This window comes from Clupea harengus, chromosome 6, assembly GCF_900700415.2.
Source record: "Clupea harengus chromosome 6, Ch_v2.0.2, whole genome shotgun sequence".
NCBI lineage: Eukaryota > Metazoa > Chordata > Actinopteri > Clupeiformes > Clupeidae > Clupea > Clupea harengus.
In genome coordinates, this window is record NC_045157.1 from 13,627,975 (window position 1) to 13,647,013 (window position 19,039).

The window sequence follows — 19,039 nt, forward strand, 5'->3', positions numbered from 1 at the left end:
TTTCAGGTATAGTAACACAAAGCTGTATAAAATTAAAACAATGGTAAGATCTGGGGAAAAAAACCTTGTGCAGGTTGCCAACCGCCTAGAAGAAATCATAAAAGTAAAAATGAGGTGGGGATGGGAGTGTTTTGTGTAGGGTTCAGACAAACCTACAGCCATATCTACTGACTCCGTGTGATTCACGCATCTATCAGTGAAGTAGGTGGAGGTGGGGATGGAGTGAAGGGTGGCAGAGGCAGGGGTGGCCGGGATGAAAGTGAGGGTAGAGTGATTCCCCCTGAAAAACAGAAAATGTGTCCCAAGTCCCCTGCCTCATCAAAACCTAAGGACATCACCTTCATAAGTGGAATAGCAACACAACTATGTACACTAATGCAGGATTGTCTGGAATGGATGGGCAGATCCCTATCAGTAGAAGTCCGTTGTGTAACCCTGCTAAGGCCATGGTGTGAAGCTATTTTCAGGGTACTACGGTTGCAACAAATTTAACCAGAAGGGGGCCTGGGATGGAAGAATGCTCTACCCAGAGATGGACAGTGTCACCTTGAAGACCAACCAGTCCTTCAGGGAGTGTTGGCAGCCCGAACACCACCATGAGAGCATATCTCCCTTTTGCAGCCTGCCAATTGATATGGTCCATTCTTTCCCAGCTGACTATATGCACCAATGCTGCCTAGGTGTAATGGAGAAGCTGCTACTCCTGTGGACAAGAGGAAAGACTGAGGTCAGACAAACACCTGAATGTAAGTAATTCATATATACAAATGTGGCCTCTTCAACTATCAATAATTAGCCATACTAATATATATTAGCTCAACTCTTGCCATATAGTGGTTCAAAATGTTTTAGCGGTCTTACAAATACACACGTCAATTTTTTCTTTTCTTGCCCTGCAGTCGATTTGCAAGATGACACATCTGAAGGTAACTAAACAACTAGAATGAAAGCTACCTACATAATAAGTACGAAAAAAAGGTAAAATATTGTAAACTGCATTTAAACTGATGACACAGATGAAAGAGCGGCACATCCGCCTATGAAGAGGTCAAGGCCTTCGGGCCTACCCAGGGCTCCCCAATGTGAGTATAACACTGGAGAATATTTCTACATATGACTTAAACATATTTAGCTCCACCCAGCTCCCTCCTTTCTGCCTATGTTTTTACAGTTACTGAAAGTCCCCGGCAGCCCCTGGACATCCAGGAACCTCAAAGTAATAATCGCATTACATCAATGTTTTGAAATAAATTCTCATTTGTGGGAAGTTATTTTAAATTCAGGTTGGTCATGTAATATTTTTTTTGTCTTTACAGCTGTAGAATCAGAACCCATTGCTGGTGTAAGCACAACGCTACAACGAGAACGTAAATGTGCAGCAGGACTATTTAATTAGTCTGATATGGGGGCAAGGTCATGAAAAAGAATGCCAAGTGAGGGGACGGAAAAAAAATCTGAAAATTTGTAATAATAACTACATATACAGTAATAGTAGACCTACAACAACATATTGTATTTTGTAAATGCATCACAACAGAAGTGCATGAGGGCATAGCCAATTTCAAATAACAAGGATATTGTCTGGCCTCGTGCCGATAGCCCCACTCTCACTGTTTCAATAAGAGATTGATTGTTTTAACATACATTTTTACACCACATTTTAATTATTTCACACAGAGGTCAGTAATATGTTCGATGCATTTGAGCAGAGGATGGTGTTTAAGCTTGAAAAGCTGCACGAGGGCTTTGAGAGGAGGATGCTGTTGAAGCTGGAAGTGATGCAAGAGGGCTTCAACAGCATCCTCACCAAAGTGGTGGACCTCCTGGAGGGCCAGGGCTACAGGCCAGTGGCCAAAAAGGTACAAGACCTTTTGGAGCGGCCACTGGAGACCCTGGAGGAGATGGTCGAGCTATGCCACAGACTCCAGGCAGATGCCCCATACAAAAAAAAGATTGTGAGAACGATTCATTCCACATTTTCTCACCTGACTTCTTTCCTGATATGGCATTCTCATGACAGATCTTTTGATTTTTACAGATTCAGTACTTGAGTCTGCAGGCTGGGATGAGCATCGGAGATGGAGTGAGGCGAATGAGTCGGCAGCAATGGACTGTGGGGTCTATTTAGTTATAAGGGCAGAAAGGGGAAACTGGCGTTTCAGGATCTGCAGATCAGGCATTAATAAGTAAGTATGGAGTAGGTCATATTTACATAAACCCATCAGTGTTTTCACTCAGCCTAATTAATCCTTTTCCACTGTTGCCAATCTTGCAGGAGCATGTCATAAGGCCTACCCTCAAATTAAAGGCAGGTGCGTGGAGGACTGCATAGCAGCCACTTTAAAACACGCTCCTCACCGTGGCCAGGTGCGCTTCTCAACACATTCAAAAATAGATAATTACATTAAAAAAACATGAAATAAATGAGTGCAACGTAGGCCTAATGGAAATTACTTGTTGGACTATTGAAATGTCCACATTAGCTTTTCTAGCTAACTGAAGTTTGCTCGCTAGTTACATTTACATTTAGTAATTTAGCAGACGCTTTTGTCCAAAGCGATGTACAAGGGAGAGAACAGTCAAGCTAAGAGCAATAAAAACCTGGTATAACAATAAATACCACTTTACATAAGAAATAGAAAAACGACATAGAAAAGAAAAGGAAGTGCGGGAATGTAACTGCTGTAAGTGCAAGTTAAGCACTAGTCAAGGTGCTAGTTGCTGGCATATGCTTAAGTATTTGCTTTTGATACACTAGTTAATACACTACACAGTCTTCTCTCTATAATGTAGTCTATAATTCTTACCTTTTAAGTGGATTCTGATTTAAGGTGTTGTCCTCTTCTTTATGCAGATGCCCACATGTCCGCCCGTGGACGAGGAGGAGGACGAATTGGAAGCGGAAGTGGAAGACGAATTCCAAACTTGAAGATTTTATTGTATTATGAATTGTTGAATAAATTATGTTTTATCCTGAATATGTCTTTCTTTTAGCTTGGAGAAAATAAAATAGTATAAGTCTAGTACAAGTCACAGCGACAGAAACAAATAAAAATAATAATAACATTAATAATAAGTGCCATATAAGGCGACTAAAGGTCGTCAATAAGCACAACTAGCTTTCCTAAAACGGTAGTTACCCCAACGTCCCTGCTACATTCGCGGTGCGTCGTTTGAACGTCCTTGAATAACGTCCCCAGGATGTCTAAAAAACATTTCCCAGACGTCACTGCAATGACCTCGGGACGTTCTTTAAACGTCGTTGAATAACGTCCCCAGGACGTCTAAAAAACATTTCCCAGACGTCACTGCAATGACCTCGGGACGTTCTTTGAATGTCGTTGAATAACGTCCCCAGGACATCTAAAACACATTTCCCAGACGTCACCGCAATGACCTCGGGACGTTCTTGGAACGTCATGCAGAACGTCCCCAGGACCTCTAGAAAACTTTTCCCAGACGTCACCGCAATGACCTCGGGACGTTCTTGGGACGTCCTGCAGAACGTCCCCAGGATCTATAGAAAACGTTTCCCAATTGTCACCGCAACATCCTCGGGACGTTCTTGGGACGTCCTGCAGAACGTCCCCAGGACCTATAGAAAACGTTTCCCAATTGTCACCGCAACATCCTCGGGACGTTCTTGGAACGTCGTGCAAAACGTCCTAGGTTTGTCAAGGGAACCATACACATTTACGTTTTTGCAACGTTCGGAAAGACCATTAGAGGACGTTGAGGGGACGTCATTTTGCTTACAGGGTAAGGTGTCTACAGATTTCAGATACAAAACTGTAGGTGTCAAGCCATGCTATCGCTGTGGGAAACCAGGGCACCAAGCAGAGGAGTGGTGCAAAGACTTAGACTGCAGAAGTTGTGGCAAAAAGGGTCACATTGAGCGTGTATGTAAAAGCAAAAAGGGACATTCAACCAAAAATACTGAACAAAGGAAAAGTGACTTCAGGCAGTACAAAAAGAAAGTGCACAAACTGGCATACACAGAGGAAGACCAAAGTGACACCCCATCTGAAGGGGAAGAGTCTGTGCATTTTTTGTCTTTTTCAGATGATGGGAATGGATACTGGGTTACACCGCTACTGGACGGAAAAGCAGTACGGATGCAAGTGGACACAGGAGCAGCTGTATCCTTGGTGTCTGAGGTTGTATACAAGGAGAAACTAAATCACCTCACACCGCAGCCAACGAAGATCACGCTGAAAACGTACACTGGTGAGACTGTACCAGTGAGAGGAATCGTGACGGTAACAGTGAAGCTCAACAAACAGGAGGTAAAGCTACCACTCTACATTGTGAAGAGCAGTCAGCCAGCTTTGCTAGGACGCACGTGGCTGGAAAAGATCAAATTAAACTGGCAGGAAGTTGAGGACATAAACCTACCAGGAATATTGAGGAAACATGCTGAAGTGTTCAAGGGAGAACTTAACAACAAACAAGGCTGACTGCAGTCAGTTTTTTATTGCACGCACAACTCACACGTGTTATATATATATGGAGACGACCAGGACACACTCTACACACACACGCACACGCAGGCCTGAGGTCGCCGTGAATTTTTGCTCTGCCTTTAACCCATCCCGGATCGTCCCTCCTCCAGGATCCTCTCTCTTCTCAGTGCCCGGGGACCAAGTGAACCGTCCGTCTCGGTCAGGGACGGACAGGATTGTTCTGTTCTTTTTGCATGTTTTTCTGTTGGGGTTATTAGCGGAGGAAACCCCTTGTGAACACGGGGAGAACATGCAAACTCCACACAGAAAGGCCGGGAGATAGCCCACTTGAGCACTGTGCACTCTGGGGAGGACCTGCCCCCCAGAGCCAACAGCGCCCCATGCTAGTAGTACTGGTAGTATGAAGGACATTACAGTTAAATTGACAGTGAAACCAAACAGCAAGCCCAAATGCTTCAAAGCCAGGCCTGTCCCATACGCCATAAAGCCAAAAGTTGAAGCTGAACTGGACAAACTAGTCAAGAGTGAAGTACTGGACCCAGTAAGTGTTAGTGAATGGGCTACACCAGTTGTTCCAGTCATGAAGAAAGACGGATCCATCAGACTTTGTGGCGACTTCAAAGTCACTGTGAACCCCGTCTTGACAGCTGAACAATATCCATTACCCCTCATTGACGATCTGTCTGCTGGTTTAGCTGGAGGACAAAAATTCAGTAAGATAGACTTATGTCAGGCTTATCTTCAGATGCATGTTGACGAAGAGTCACAAGAACTGTTGACCATAGTGACTCACAAAGGACTGTTCAGGTACCGGAGGCTTCCTTTTGGGATCACCTCAGCCCCGGCCTTGTTCCAGAGAGCTATGGACCAGATACTGAGTGGGCTCACCGGTGTCCAGTGTTACCTCGATGACCTTCTCATCACAGGTAAAGACGAACAGGAGCACCTGAGAAACCTTGACGCTGCACTACAGAGACTGGAGGAGTACGGACTGCGGGTCCGGACAGACAAATGTGAGTTTTTCCAGTCTTCAGTTGAGTATCTGGGCCACATTATCGACGGTGCTGGGCTGCACAAGGCACCATCTAAGGTAAAAGCTGTTGAGGAAGCTCCATCCCCACAAAATGTGATTCAGCTGCGATCATTCTTGGGACTACTGACGTACTACGCAAAGTTTGTGCCGAATCAAACATGCTAAAACCACTGCATGAACTTTTGAACAAAGCCACACAGTGGAAGTGGTCAGACAGATGTGAGGAAGCTTTTAAGGCAGCTAAAAGAGCCTTAGTCCATTCAGAAGCCCTCACCCACTTCAACCCCGACTTGCCATTACAGTTAGCGTGTGACGCATCGCCTTATGGTGTTGGTGCTGTGATTTCACACATAATGCCATCAGGTGAAGAAAGGGCAATTGCTTTCGCATCACGGACTTTGAGCAAAGCAGAGAGCAATTATGCACAGATAGAGCGTGAAGCACTCTCTATAATCTTCGGAGTAAAGAAATTCCATCAGTTTCTGTTCGGAAAACGATTCACGCTGCTAACAGACCATAGACCACTCACCTCCATCTTTGGACCCCACACTGGAATTCCATCGCTCGCAGCCAACCGCATGCAGCGATGGGCATTACTGTTGTCTGCTCACCAGTATGACATCAAGTACAGAAGAGCTGAGCAGCACTGTAATGCAGACGGCCTCTCAAGGCTTCCCTTACCTGTCACACACACAAAGCACTCTGAGGCTAAAATCTTCTACTTCAAGGAAGTGAGCAACGCCCCAGTTACCTCAGCCCATGTGAAGAAGTTCACCCGCACTGACCCAGTGATGTCTGAGGTCATGGACATTGTCACTCATGGGAGAGAAAGAGAGCTGTCAGACAGCCTAAAGCCTTACCTGGTGAGGAGGAACGAGCTCACAGTTCAGGCTGGATGCTTGTTATGGGGTTTTCGAGTCATCATTCCGCCGCCACTGAGAAAGCAGGTGCTTGAGGAACTCCATTCAGGGCACTGTGGCATGGTGCGAATGAAAGAGATTGCGCGCAGCTACTTTTGGTGGCCAGGCTTAGATGCAGCTATCGAAGACAAGGCCAAGTCATGTTCTGCATGTCAAAAGATGAGAAACATGCCTCAGCTAGCGCCACTACACCCATGGGACTTCCCAGAGGAGCCTTGGCAGAGAGTCCACATAGACTTTGCAGGTCCACTGGAGGATCGTATGTTCTTAGTCGTAGTTGATGCACACAGCAAATGGCCAGAGGTCGCCATAATGAATAAGCACTTCATCAGAGAGAACCATCGAAGAGCTACGGTCCATCTTCAGTCGCTTTGGATTGCCCATGCAACTCGTTAGCGATAACGGCCCGCAACTGGTGTCTGAAGAGTTCCAGTCATTCATGGAAGCAAACGGAATCCAGCACATCAAGTCAGCTCCCTATCATCCCGCCACGAACGGCCTAGCGGAAAGATTTGTGCAGACGTTGAAGCAAGCTCTAAAATCATCACAAGGAAACGGATCGCTCAACAAGCGCCTAAGCACCTTCCTGTTGACCTACAGAAACACCCCCCATGCTACAACCAAAGTGGCCCCAGCGTCAGCCATGATGAAAAGACAGCTGCGCACACGGCTCGATCTTCTGAGACCACTGAAGACTAAGCAGGTCGTACAGACACAACAAAGAGCACAGGTGGAGAGACGGAGCAAGGCAAAAGACAGAAGCTTCAGAGCTGGAGAGAGAGTTCTTGCTCGGAACTACTGTAAAGGTCCGAAGTGGATACAAGCAACAGTTGTCACACAAACAGGCCCTGTGTCCTACACAGTTCTAACACCAGAGAATATCCTCGGGAGGAGACACGTGCAGGGCCGGCGATTGCTATAGGCGAACTAGGCGACTGCCTAGGGCGACAAATGGGTTGGGGGCGCCCTCTAGTGTCGCCCTTGGACCTACTTCCCATGAATCATAGTTAGAATAACAAGCAAATAAAAACATGTTTATTAATCATGATCATCCGAGGGCGCCCCTTCAGCCATACGTTTACTTCAACCTGATTTTTAGATTGAATTGATGGTTATTGTCGATGGGGGGGGGGGGGTTGCGTTAAGTTACGTTACGTTAGTTATGTGAGGCCTCCTGCACACTACCAGGGTGGGGTGAGCCGTGAGCGTGTCAGCTACGTGACATTCGCAAAAATGAAGCGGTCAAAACCATCTGGAGCACAGGGACGAAAACGAAGAAAGGAAGAAGAGGAAAAGAAAGCCAAGTATAGAGGTAAGTCTTCTCATCTCAGCCATTAAGGTGTCAAACGAAATACATGTAGTATTGTGCATCACCTAATATTGGACGTTTCATTGCTGTCACTTAGGCTAGCTATAGCTAGCTAGCGACTGTTATTTGCTAATTTGCTACGTAGGTTATTACTAGCAACGTAACTTCACTGATAACCTACATGGATGTAAATGTCAAAAGACCAGTATCTGGATAACGTATGCTAGTTATGAAAAGTACAGTTGCTGTCTACATTCATTATAAATTGCATAAGTTCTGTTTAGTGAATTCACAACTAGCAGGTGCATACACACACAGTAACCATTTTGGGGATAGTGGTGGTGTTCACCCTTCTGTACAGTTCCTCCCCAGGAATATACTAATAACATTTTTGTTTTAAATTGGCCAGATGCACTCAGGCAATTTTTGCAGAGGCCGCTGTAGAAAGGACGCCTGATTTGCCTCCCTCTGAACTTTGTAAGTAGCCTACACAACTAGTACTACTGTTGCTGTTTTTGTTATTGTTATTATTATTAGCAATTATTACTTTCATAATCACATCACATTAATACTACTAATTGTAATCAGTAGCCTAGTATTATTTAGCCTTGTGGCAGTAATTGTAATATATCTACTACAAGTTACATGGTCAGAAAAAATGTATTTGTACAATGCAACTATGTGGTAGGATGATAGAAATGACCAAATGCAACTGTGTAACGAACAGCATGGATGAACTCTGTGTTTAAATACAGCTGCAGGAGAAGGGACATCCAGTAGTACTCAAGGGGCCAGTAACACACAGCCTGCATCAGGTGAGTCTATTTAATAGTATTTATTCAAGCCACATCCATACTTTAAAGTACAATAGAAACATGTTAGCATGTATTAAATACAATAGCTTGTTTTCTTAAAGAAGTTCAACCACATTCATGATCATTTCATTTATTATATTAAACACCGCTTGTCTGGCTATACAATATGCTTGAATACAGGTGAAGGTGAAGGGACCTCCAGGACCACCTCAAGCACTCAGGGCACCAGTGAAACTACACTGCCGCCTGCAGACACCTCACCCTCCACAATTCCTGCTATCCAGGGAGAACCTATAGATCCTGCTGACTGGCCAGCCCTCTGTGATCTGGTAAGGACAGAGTTAGTTTGCAGAGGACCATACCAGACCAGTCCAGACTTTACATTTCCAAAAAGAGATGATGGGAGAAGCTGCCACCACAACCACTTCTACAGGAAATTAGTAAATGGGGAGAAAATCAAGAGAAGCTGGCTGGTATATTCAAGGAAAAACAATACTCTGTATTGCTTCTGCTGCAAGCTCTTTTCACAGAAAAATGACCACTTCATTAGGAGTGGCCTAAATGACTGGAAGAATTGTAGTGAGGTATTTGAGATATTTTGTAGTGGTACGTACAGTATCCATAAAAGCACTTTTGCCTTTGACAGACAGCTATATTTATTTTCCGATAATGATATTTTCGTAATGTTGCCATTTCGTGACTTGAAAACTGATTGCAATGGGCTCTGTAAGTAGACGATGGGTAGACTCAAAAACGATCCGCATACGGATGTAATTCTAGAATGTTGATTGGTTAAGATTTTGCACGCGAGTAGAACGTTCACGACAATGCCAAATAATACGGCTCACTTACTTCCAGCGATTCCGCTACTTTGTTTTATACCAGATGCCTGGCGGAGCTGCCAAAATGTACAAATAATGACGTCCATCGCCTGTGCAAATCGTCGTCAAAGGCACCCAGTAGCAAACTGGAGAAGGGTTTTGAAATGTACGCCTCCACGAATACGAAGATACTGTATCCTGTCATTCTTGTATTTTTGTATCTTCACGGTTAAGTAGCTAGTTGTAGCCTAATGTGTGTAATCTAAACATTGCTCTACCACAGCGATAGTATCGTTAGCAGGATAGGGAGGATTACTTTAAAAATATATTCCGATACAAATGGAACATTTGCAAATGAAGACAACAGAAAAGAGACATCAATAAAATGGCTTTCACTTCAGCGTATTCTGTAAGGGAACAATAAACAGCACCACACACATAAAAGGTTGCATAAATCATGGCAGGCTTTGAATATTGTGTTTACGTCAAACGCCTATCCAACACTTGTGTTCTACCCAGCATATGCTAGTGGTTGATATTACCATGGATTTTGAGATGGGCAGATTGTCTGACCACTGCATCTCTCGAGGCTGCATGTGGCTAAAGTCCAAGAACGGAAAGGTCCAGGTGCCCTACCAGTGGCGGCTCCTGAAAAAATTCTCAGGGGGGGCAATTTTTTTGATAATGATTAAGGCGACCCATTCAGTAGGTACATTAAGTTAGCTGATTAACTCATACAGCAATACCTTTTTGTCCACTATTGGCAGCACACAACAGTAATATGTCCCCTCTTGCTACATAGCTAGAGTAGCAAGTTACAGGTGGAAAGCTATGGAAGAAAGTTGCATCCAGGAGCCTTCATAAGCAAACATGATGTGGCTCCACATTAAATTATCCCATTTTTTCATTATCCACGTGTCTCAAATGTTGTATGATGTAACATAGCTTAACAGGACACATGATATGTCCAGTAACAACATAAAGAAGGGGTAACATATAAGTTAAAACCAACAATATCTATTGACTGATCTTGAAAGTATTGGCTTACAAAAGCAAAATAAGTCATCACATAAAAAATTATTCAGTGTTAGTGCAAGAAGCGAACTGTGAAACACACTGTGCAACCTATGAAAAGTGACAGTGGTATATTGAAATACAGACCGCGTTAGCCACTTCACGACCGCAATTTTCTTTCGTTCCAATTCTTGGATGTAGGATTTCCCTCCCTTTGTCGAAACCTTCATTGGTCATTTGGTCTAGGAAGTCCTAATTGTTTTGTTGTCAATGTATCTTCATTAGTACGCCGACTAAAAAGGAGTTTCTGTCAAAGAGCGAATCGAGTTGTTGCACTGAACAGATGCCATCTTGACAGAATATGCCTCTGTCGAAAGCTGTATGACGTTCGTATAGGCTTTTACGTCCATTACTTATGACACGACATGGAGGGGCGAGCCCTCCCGGAAGCCATAGAGAATGCATTGAGAGCTCTGTTTTGTGAAAAAATGGATTTAAGATGGGAGTCAATGGGAGAGGTCTGGGGCGATTTTCATTTCGCCCCAAATCGCCCCAGAAGGGGCGGGGCCATTTGAAGCACGACTTTAGGCTGACTGAACGACTGTTACCTGATTCGACAATGACATACAGAGGCAGATCAGACGGTCTAGTGGTAGAATCCGACAGAAAAATAAGTATTACATTTAAATTTACATGTCATTTACGCGACTTACAAGGATATTGCGTTTATACATCAGGAGTTTTTTTTTTTTTCCCTTTTCTCCTAGGCAGTGCGTCGCCTCAATCACCCTTATGGACGAGCCGCCCCTGGTTAGGAATATAGATCACTTCGGCTCTGGAGCAGTAAACAAAAGTCTCCCCTGTAATCTCAGACTACGATTAGCAGGAAAGGTTAACAACAGGCTAATTAATAAAATACAATACTTAAAAGACTAACAATACAATATTTATTTGTTTGAGTGTTGTTGTTTAGTGCAATGGGGGTGTATGATCGTTATTGTCTATAAAGGAAGGCATTGCAACGGAAAAATCTCCCGTTCATCGTGTCCATTCGCGCCCCAGGTAAATAAATAAACTAACGACTTCCACACACAAAGACGTCATGGGGTAGGCAAAAAAACGTTACTCCACCCACTGTTCTGGCGTTGAATCGCTTTGCAACACGCACAACCCTTGGGGAACCTAAAGGAACCTTAAGGAACTATAAACCAAAACGAGTCCCTCGATGCAACTGCGCGGCCAGCTGTAGTTGTAGTTGCAGAGGTGTAAATTTCCCTTTAGGCACAATGACTCGTGCTCCCCAGAGCACACACCCGTTCTGCACACTTAATTCATTTTTTCTAACATTGTATGCCCTGAACTCCTCTCCCTCCATTTCTTGTGGCCACCCCTTCTGCACCATCTCTCTAACTCTCGCCAGCACTGCATCTCTGTTAGTCCATGATCTCACTTGGTCAGCTGACACCAGTGTAATGTCCGAATTCTCCAGCATGAGCACTCTCTCCTCTGGTCCTTCTGCTTTTTGCACCTCAGGTAATGGCAGGCGGCTGAGTGCATCAGCATTTCCATGATCCTTCCCTGGTCTGTAATGGATCTCATATTTGTATGCCCGTAACGTCACCGCCCATCTCTGAATGCGTGGAGAAGCCATCTGGGGAACTGCTTTTAATTCATTGAACAATGACAGCAGCGGTTTATGGTCAGTCACAATTGTAAACCTACGGCCATAGATGTATTTGTGGAACCTCTGAACTCCGAAAATAACAGCTAAGCCCTTTTTATCTAACTGAGAGTAATTGCGCTCAGCTTTGCTCAGTGTGCGAGACATGAATCCTAGGGGCCTCTCTGCTCCATTAGGCATTTTGTGAGATAGCACCGCTCCTACACCATATGGAGATGCGTCACATGAAAGGATTATTTCCTTTGTAGGGTCATAATGGACCAAGACTTCAGCGGACTGCAGTAGTCTCTTTGACTCTTCAAATGCAGCTTGTTGTTCTGCTCTCCATCTCCACTCAGTGTCTTTACACAGTAGCTTGTGCACAGGAGCTAAAACAGTTGATAGGTTGTGCAGGAACTTATTGTAATAGTTTGGAAGACCCAAATAGGCCTTTAACTCTGTCACATTGGATGGTGGTGGTGCATTTTCAATGGCTCGTACCTTGTCTGATATTGGGTGCAGGCCCACTTTGTGGCCCAGGAAAACCACTTAATTTGCCATGAACAACTTGCTCCTCTTGAGTCGTAGCCCTGCATCCTGTAGTCGCTGCAAGACTACTTTCAAAGTGTGGAGGTGCTCTCGGTCATTTCTGCCCGTCAGCAGGATGTCATGCAGTAAAATCGCCACGTGTGGTATCCCCTGTAGGACTCCCTCAATCGTGCGCTGAAAAATAGCCGGGCTGGAAGAGACTCCAAAAGGTAAGACTTCATAGGTGAAAAGCCCCTTGTGAGTATTCACCATCACAAACTTCTTTGACTCCTCATCTAAAGCAATTTGATGATAAGCATGGCTCATGTCTAACTTACTAAATATTTCTCCCCCTGACAGGTTTGCAAACAAGTCCTTGATGGAGATAATTTCCAAACACTGTTAATGACTTAAGAATATAATAATCAATTCTTCCGACCTTGCAAAACTTCCATCCTTGCCTCAAGCGTCAGAAATCCACCACGTGGTTTTCCCTGCTGAACGCTCAAGTTCTGTCTATATAAACCTTGTGCGATGTGTTTATCATGGCTTCACTTTCAGCCTTGTGCTGGGAGTGAGCCCGATTGCAATTGTTGTTTGTCTAATAAATATACTTATATGCAGCTCCGGAGTCCTGAGGTAACTAGGGTGAATTTTCACCTAACATAATTGGGGGCTCGTGTCCGGGATTCCAACAACCTCATCGACTCTCCACACTGGGCTAATCATCAGGACCTGAACCGTCTAAAGACCTCCAACTTGAATTGGAATGAGGGCAGGCCTGCCAGCGAGGAGAGCCGAGAGTGAAGGAATTGAATTAGACTATAGGGGTTGGACTCCGAGCTGTTTGTGAGTATATTGTTTGTTTGTTGTAAGTGCACGGTAGTATATGGTTATTGTTTTTTTCGGTTTTGTATACACTTTTCTTCAAGTGGGGTTTGAGACTAACTTTTTGCATGTTTGCTGCGGGGTGTAAAGGGGAACAAAGATTCGCAGGAGAACTTTTTCCTGTATGCCTCGTGTGTTGAACAAATTGCTAAAGTTAGAGAGACTCCTGTTTGTAGTTTTCATGTTCTTGGAGTGCTCAAGGCTGAATGCTATATTCCTCTTCACCTTCCTGTAACACTGTAAAAAGGATAAATGGAAGGGTAGCGTTCATTTTGGAAACGCTAAAGGTTATAAGTAAATAGAAAGCCTGTTGCCAAAATAAAGGTTAGCGCGCGCTAGATTGATTATAAGCACTCTTCACCTTCCTGTATAAATGGAAGGGTAGTGTTCATTTTGGAAACGCTAAAGGTTATATATAAGAGCGCTGTACACCTCCTTTAGCGAAGGAAGGTGTCATCTGAAGTTGAAAACTCTCTAGGCCTATTTCTCCGGATATTTCTGTATATTTTCCTGTTCGCCTTGTTTGAAGGGAACAAACTTCTCAATTTCTGTTTTCCTGTAGGATCTCCTGATAAGCCTCTGGGTGCCTTAGCAAATAGGCTAGCAAGGGGTATAATCCTAAGTGAGATAATACTACAAAATGGGAAACAAGCAATCTAAAAAAGAAAAAGACATATCCCAGTTAGAAGGAGATATGAAACATATGGAAATACAAGCAAATGCTGACTGTGCAAACATACTGACGAACTTTTACCATGGGTAAAACACAGATAATTGTAGTCATAATTTATGTAATTAAAGACTCAGCATTGCGATCTCAAGAACAAACTATGAGAGTCTGAAAATAGAAACATAACTAACCCTAGTGTGAAGAATAAGATAAAGGTAATTTAAAAGCAGTTATTATTAGAGGTATTGTAATGAACTCTGTTTACTGGCCGCAGTGGGTACGCCCCGCCAATGGATTAATTATGACAGGCTGCAGGTGGGTGAGACACCTGTTGCCTGTTAAGGTTGTGTGATTGTTCCTGGAGTGGGATATAAAAGACAGTCTGAATCTGGGCGCAGGAGAGAACGCTTGGCAGCACTAAGAAGAGAAGCCCTAACCTTCTGTGGACTATTGTGAGATCGTGTGTTAGAGTTCAGGGTGAGTTAGCCCCCGGCCGGGGTTAATGGCCAGTCCCCTCCCCTAGTTTAATTCGGCCATAGAGAGGCTCAGTTGTGTTTGGGGTAGTGTAAATACGGGTGGTTGGGTTGTATGTATTTGACTATAAGTTGTAATAAACGGTAAAAGTGTATTCTGTGTTTTGTGTATGATTAACTCCTCCTCCGATAATATAATCATATTACACTGGTGGCAGCGGTGGGATCGGAGGAAGAGTTATTCAACACTATGCAGAATCCTGTAGATCCTAGTCGGCAGCAAAATGCTACTGAGTCTCGTTTGCAACCCACAGATGGTCGACCGCCAGGCACCAGTAGTGCAGCGACCGCACAACACACCCCGATGCGTACGACCGCAATTTCGTCACGGCCTGCATTTATGCCTGATAACTTTTCAGGTCGGGATAGGGAATGGGAAGATTGGGCGGAACAGTTTGACATGGCGAGCGACATAAATGGGTGGAACGACGCCAAGAAATTGAAAATGATGGCTTTACTACTGGTCGGTAGAGCCAGAGAAATTTACCGGGGATTAAGCCCAGCGGCGCGTACTGACTATAAATCGTTGCGGGAAGCTATGGGGAGACATTTAGGCCCCTCCGAACAAGTGGATTGGAATCGGGCCCAGTTACACAGTAGGCAGCGTACACAAGGGGAAAGTGCACGAGACTTCGGTAATGCTTTGCGAAGATTAGTAGAAAAAGCTTATCCCTCGGTTGATTTCAACACACGCGACATGCTGGCCAAAGACCAATTTATCGCTAAAGTCGGCAGTGGAGATGTACGGGTTCAATTGCGAAGCGCAAAACCTGGAAATCTAGAGACCGCTATGGATTTGGCCTCCGAATTCGAACAGATAAAATCATTAGAGAAAAAGGAAACTGTTGCAGCTTTAAAAATGTTTTCAGCCGAAGGGCCACCTGATGGCATTACCCCTGGTGCGATGTTTACTGAGCTGCGTAAATTGCAAGAAGAGGTATGTGCATTACGGAGCCTGGTTAATCCAAGCGGAATGAATGTAGCAAACCATGGCGGACAACAGCGAGTAAACCCTGGTGGGCGTGGTAGGGGAGGTCGTTGGCGTCCAGAGGGAGAGGGCCCATCTAGAGCTTGTTGGGAGTGCGGTTGCACTCGCCATATGCGGCGTGATTGTCCGTATGTGTCGGGAAACGCAAGCGGGTGGCGCTAGAGGGCCAAGTCACCACCCCTGTTCATAGTGGCCCTGTTGGATGTGCTGTTAAAATCGGGTCTGGGTCAGGGTTATATCTTGAGGGACATGTTCATGGACAACCATGTAAATTATTGGTTGATACAGGAGCCATGGTTTCCATACTAAGCAAATCTTTATGGTACGACCTTGATCCCCATGCTAAATTGGCTCCATATAGTGGTAGTGTGAGGGCCGCAAATGGTAGCTTGCTGGGGGTTTGGGGTATCTGGAGTACAGTGTGTGAATTTCACAATTTAATTTTAAGCTGTGATTTTTTGATTGTAGACGCGTCAATACAGGTGATTTTGGGCACCAATTTCCTGTCGCGATATCAAGCTATAGTCGATGTGGGTAAACGTCGTTGCAAGCTCATGGGGAAGGATTTTCCTTTAGTTTGCACGCTGAGTACAGATGATGTTAGCAAAGTCACACTGGCAGGAGATATTACTATTCCTGCGCGGGCAGAGGTCCTCGTAAACGGCAAAATCGACGGGCTCTATGAGGGATCTGATGTGGGCATGTTTGAGCCTAATAACATCTTGTCTGAGCGGTATGATGTCCTGGTTGCGCGGGTCATCGCCAGCCCAGCCCCCGAGCAGATTCCTCTTCGTGTCACTAACATGTCTGCCGAGCCCATTAAATTGCACAAGGGTACACACGTTGGTAGTTACGAGGTGGGTGTGGCCGTTTTGGAGGAGGGTGGCAACACTCCCTGCTCGGAGGACAACAAAAATGGTTGGAGTGTAGACTCTTTGGCGGCTGCTCTAAAACTACCAGAAAAGGGCTTGACTAGTGACCAATACACACAGGTTAAAGAGATCCTTTGTCAACACCTCCCTGAGTTTAGCACAGGTGATGCAGACTTGGGCCGTACTCACCTGACGCACCATCATATACACACTGGGGATAATAGGCCTGTCAAGATGAACCCTAGAAAAATCCCAGTGCATTTTGAAAAAGAGGTTGAAGCTCAATTAGAACAGATGCAACGTCAGGGGGTCATACGCCCCTCTCAGAGTCCATGGGCCGCCCCTGTGGTCCTTGTGCGTAAGAAGGATGGGGGTTTGCGGTTTTGCGTCGACTATCGGCGCCTCAATGATCTCACGGTTAAAGACGCATACCCCCTCCCCAGGATTGATGATACACTAGACGCATTGGGGTCTGCTAAATGGTTTTCTACACTGGACTTAGCTAGTGGCTTTTGGCAACTGGAGGTTAATCCACAGCACAGAGAGAAGACCGCTTTTGTCACTAAACAGGGCCTTTGGGAATTTAACGTTCTTCCTTATGGCCTTACGAACGCGCCCAGTACATTTCAGCGCCTAATGGAGCTAGTACTTGGTGGGTTACAGTGGATAAAGTGTCTCGTTTATTTAGATGATATAATTATTTTTGGGAGGACGTTTCTTGAGCACATCTCGCGCCTGGGAGAGGTATTGGGGCGGTTAAAATCTGCCCAGTTAAAACTCAAGCCTGCCAAATGTAACCTATTCTCTCGAGAAGTGACATATTTGGGTCATGTAATTTCTGCAGAGGGCGTTTCCACAGACCCGGCAAAAGTCGAAGCTGTGTGCTCGTGGCCTACACCCGCTAGTGTTCACGATGTTCGGAGTTTCCTGGGGTTGGCCTCATATTATAGGCGCTTTGTGGCTAATTTTGCATCTATAGCACAACCTCTTCATAAATTGACTGAGAAAAAGATCCCCTTTCACTGGACGAACGAATGTCAGCAGGCCTTTGACATTTTGAAAAATAAATTAACTACAGCTCCTGTCCTGGTATATCCAGAGATATCCAAGCAGTTCATTTTGGACACAGACGCCTCTGACCGTGGCATTGGGGCTGTGTTGTCTCAAATGCACGACGGCCAGGAGCGAGTTATCGCTTACGGCTCCCGGGCATTGTCTAAAGCAGAGCGTAATTATTCTACTACTCGGAAAGAACTATTGGCTGTCGTCTATTTCACCAGACATTTTCGCCATTACTTGTTGGGGTGTGAATTTTTATTACGAACGGATCATAGCTCATTGCAGTGGTTGCATAATTTCAAAGAACCAGAAGGGCAGGTTGCCCGATGGCTAGAGCAGTTGTCATCTTTTCGTTACAGTATCCAGCACAGACCGGGGAAACGTCACAGTAACGCTGATGCACTATCTCGCTGTTTGGGGGAGCGCGAGGTGGGCGAGGTCCGTGTGAGTGACCCTGAGTTTGAGTGGGAATTGCCCACTATACAACGTAATGATTTAATTTTACAACAGGTGATCTCTGCTAAGGGAGAAGGCGGTAGCTTTGCACCAAAGGAATGGACTGCTTGCCCCCAGCTAAAACCGTATGTGGCTCTTTGGGGTAGGCTTCAGTTGTGCGGGGGAGTACTGACATTCATTGAGGAGGGGAAAGCTAGTCGCGCCGTCATACCAGAGCCTATGGTCCCTGTAGTATTACAAAGTTTACACAACAGCAAAACTGGGGGTCATTTGGGGACAGAGAAGCTGATGGATAGAGTTCGGACACGCTTCTTCTGGCTTGGATGGGCAGAAGGCGTAAAGATGTGGTGCAAAACTTGTCCTGACTGCGCTTCAAATAAAATCAGCGGACCGGCACGCAGGGCGCCGTTACAAACCTTCCAGACATTCCGACCCTTCGAAAGGGTAGCTATGGATATATTGGGTCCTCTACCCCAGTCAGATAAAGGTAACCGGTACATCTTGGTAATTGCTGACTATTTTACAAAATGGGCTGAGGCTTTTCCTATACCCAATCAGGAGGCTAAGACTGTGGCTGAGGTATTTGTTACGGAGTTCGTGTTGAGATTCGGCGCACCCCGCACCTTACACACAGACCAAGGGAGGAATTTCGAATCTGAATTGTTTCGGCATGTTTGCTCTCTACTCGATATACATAAAACAAGAACTACCCCATATCATCCCTGCTCGGACGGGCTGGTAGAGAGGTTTAATCGTACTTTGACCACAATGCTTTCAAACTTTGTAAACTCAAATCAATCTGATTGGGACGTGATTTTACCATATGTGATGATGGCGTACCGCAGCAGTGTTCAGTCCAGCACCAAATTTACACCTTATGAAGCTGTGTTTGGCCACCAGATTGTGTTGCCAGTTGACTTACTGTTGAACCGGGGTGGTGAGTGTTATGAAGGGTTGAATGGGTACGTTAACTGCATGAAACAGAAGTTGTGCTCAGTGGCAGAAGCCAT

The 19,039-nt window shown here is 45.0% G+C and overlaps 1 pseudogene; it reads left to right on the forward strand.

The window, feature by feature from the left end:
* The first annotated feature begins 4,863 nt into the window (after window positions 1-4,863).
* LOC116220872 lies at window positions 4,864-7,367 on the forward strand (annotated as a pseudogene).
* Window positions 7,368-19,039: the final 11,672 nt, after the last annotated feature.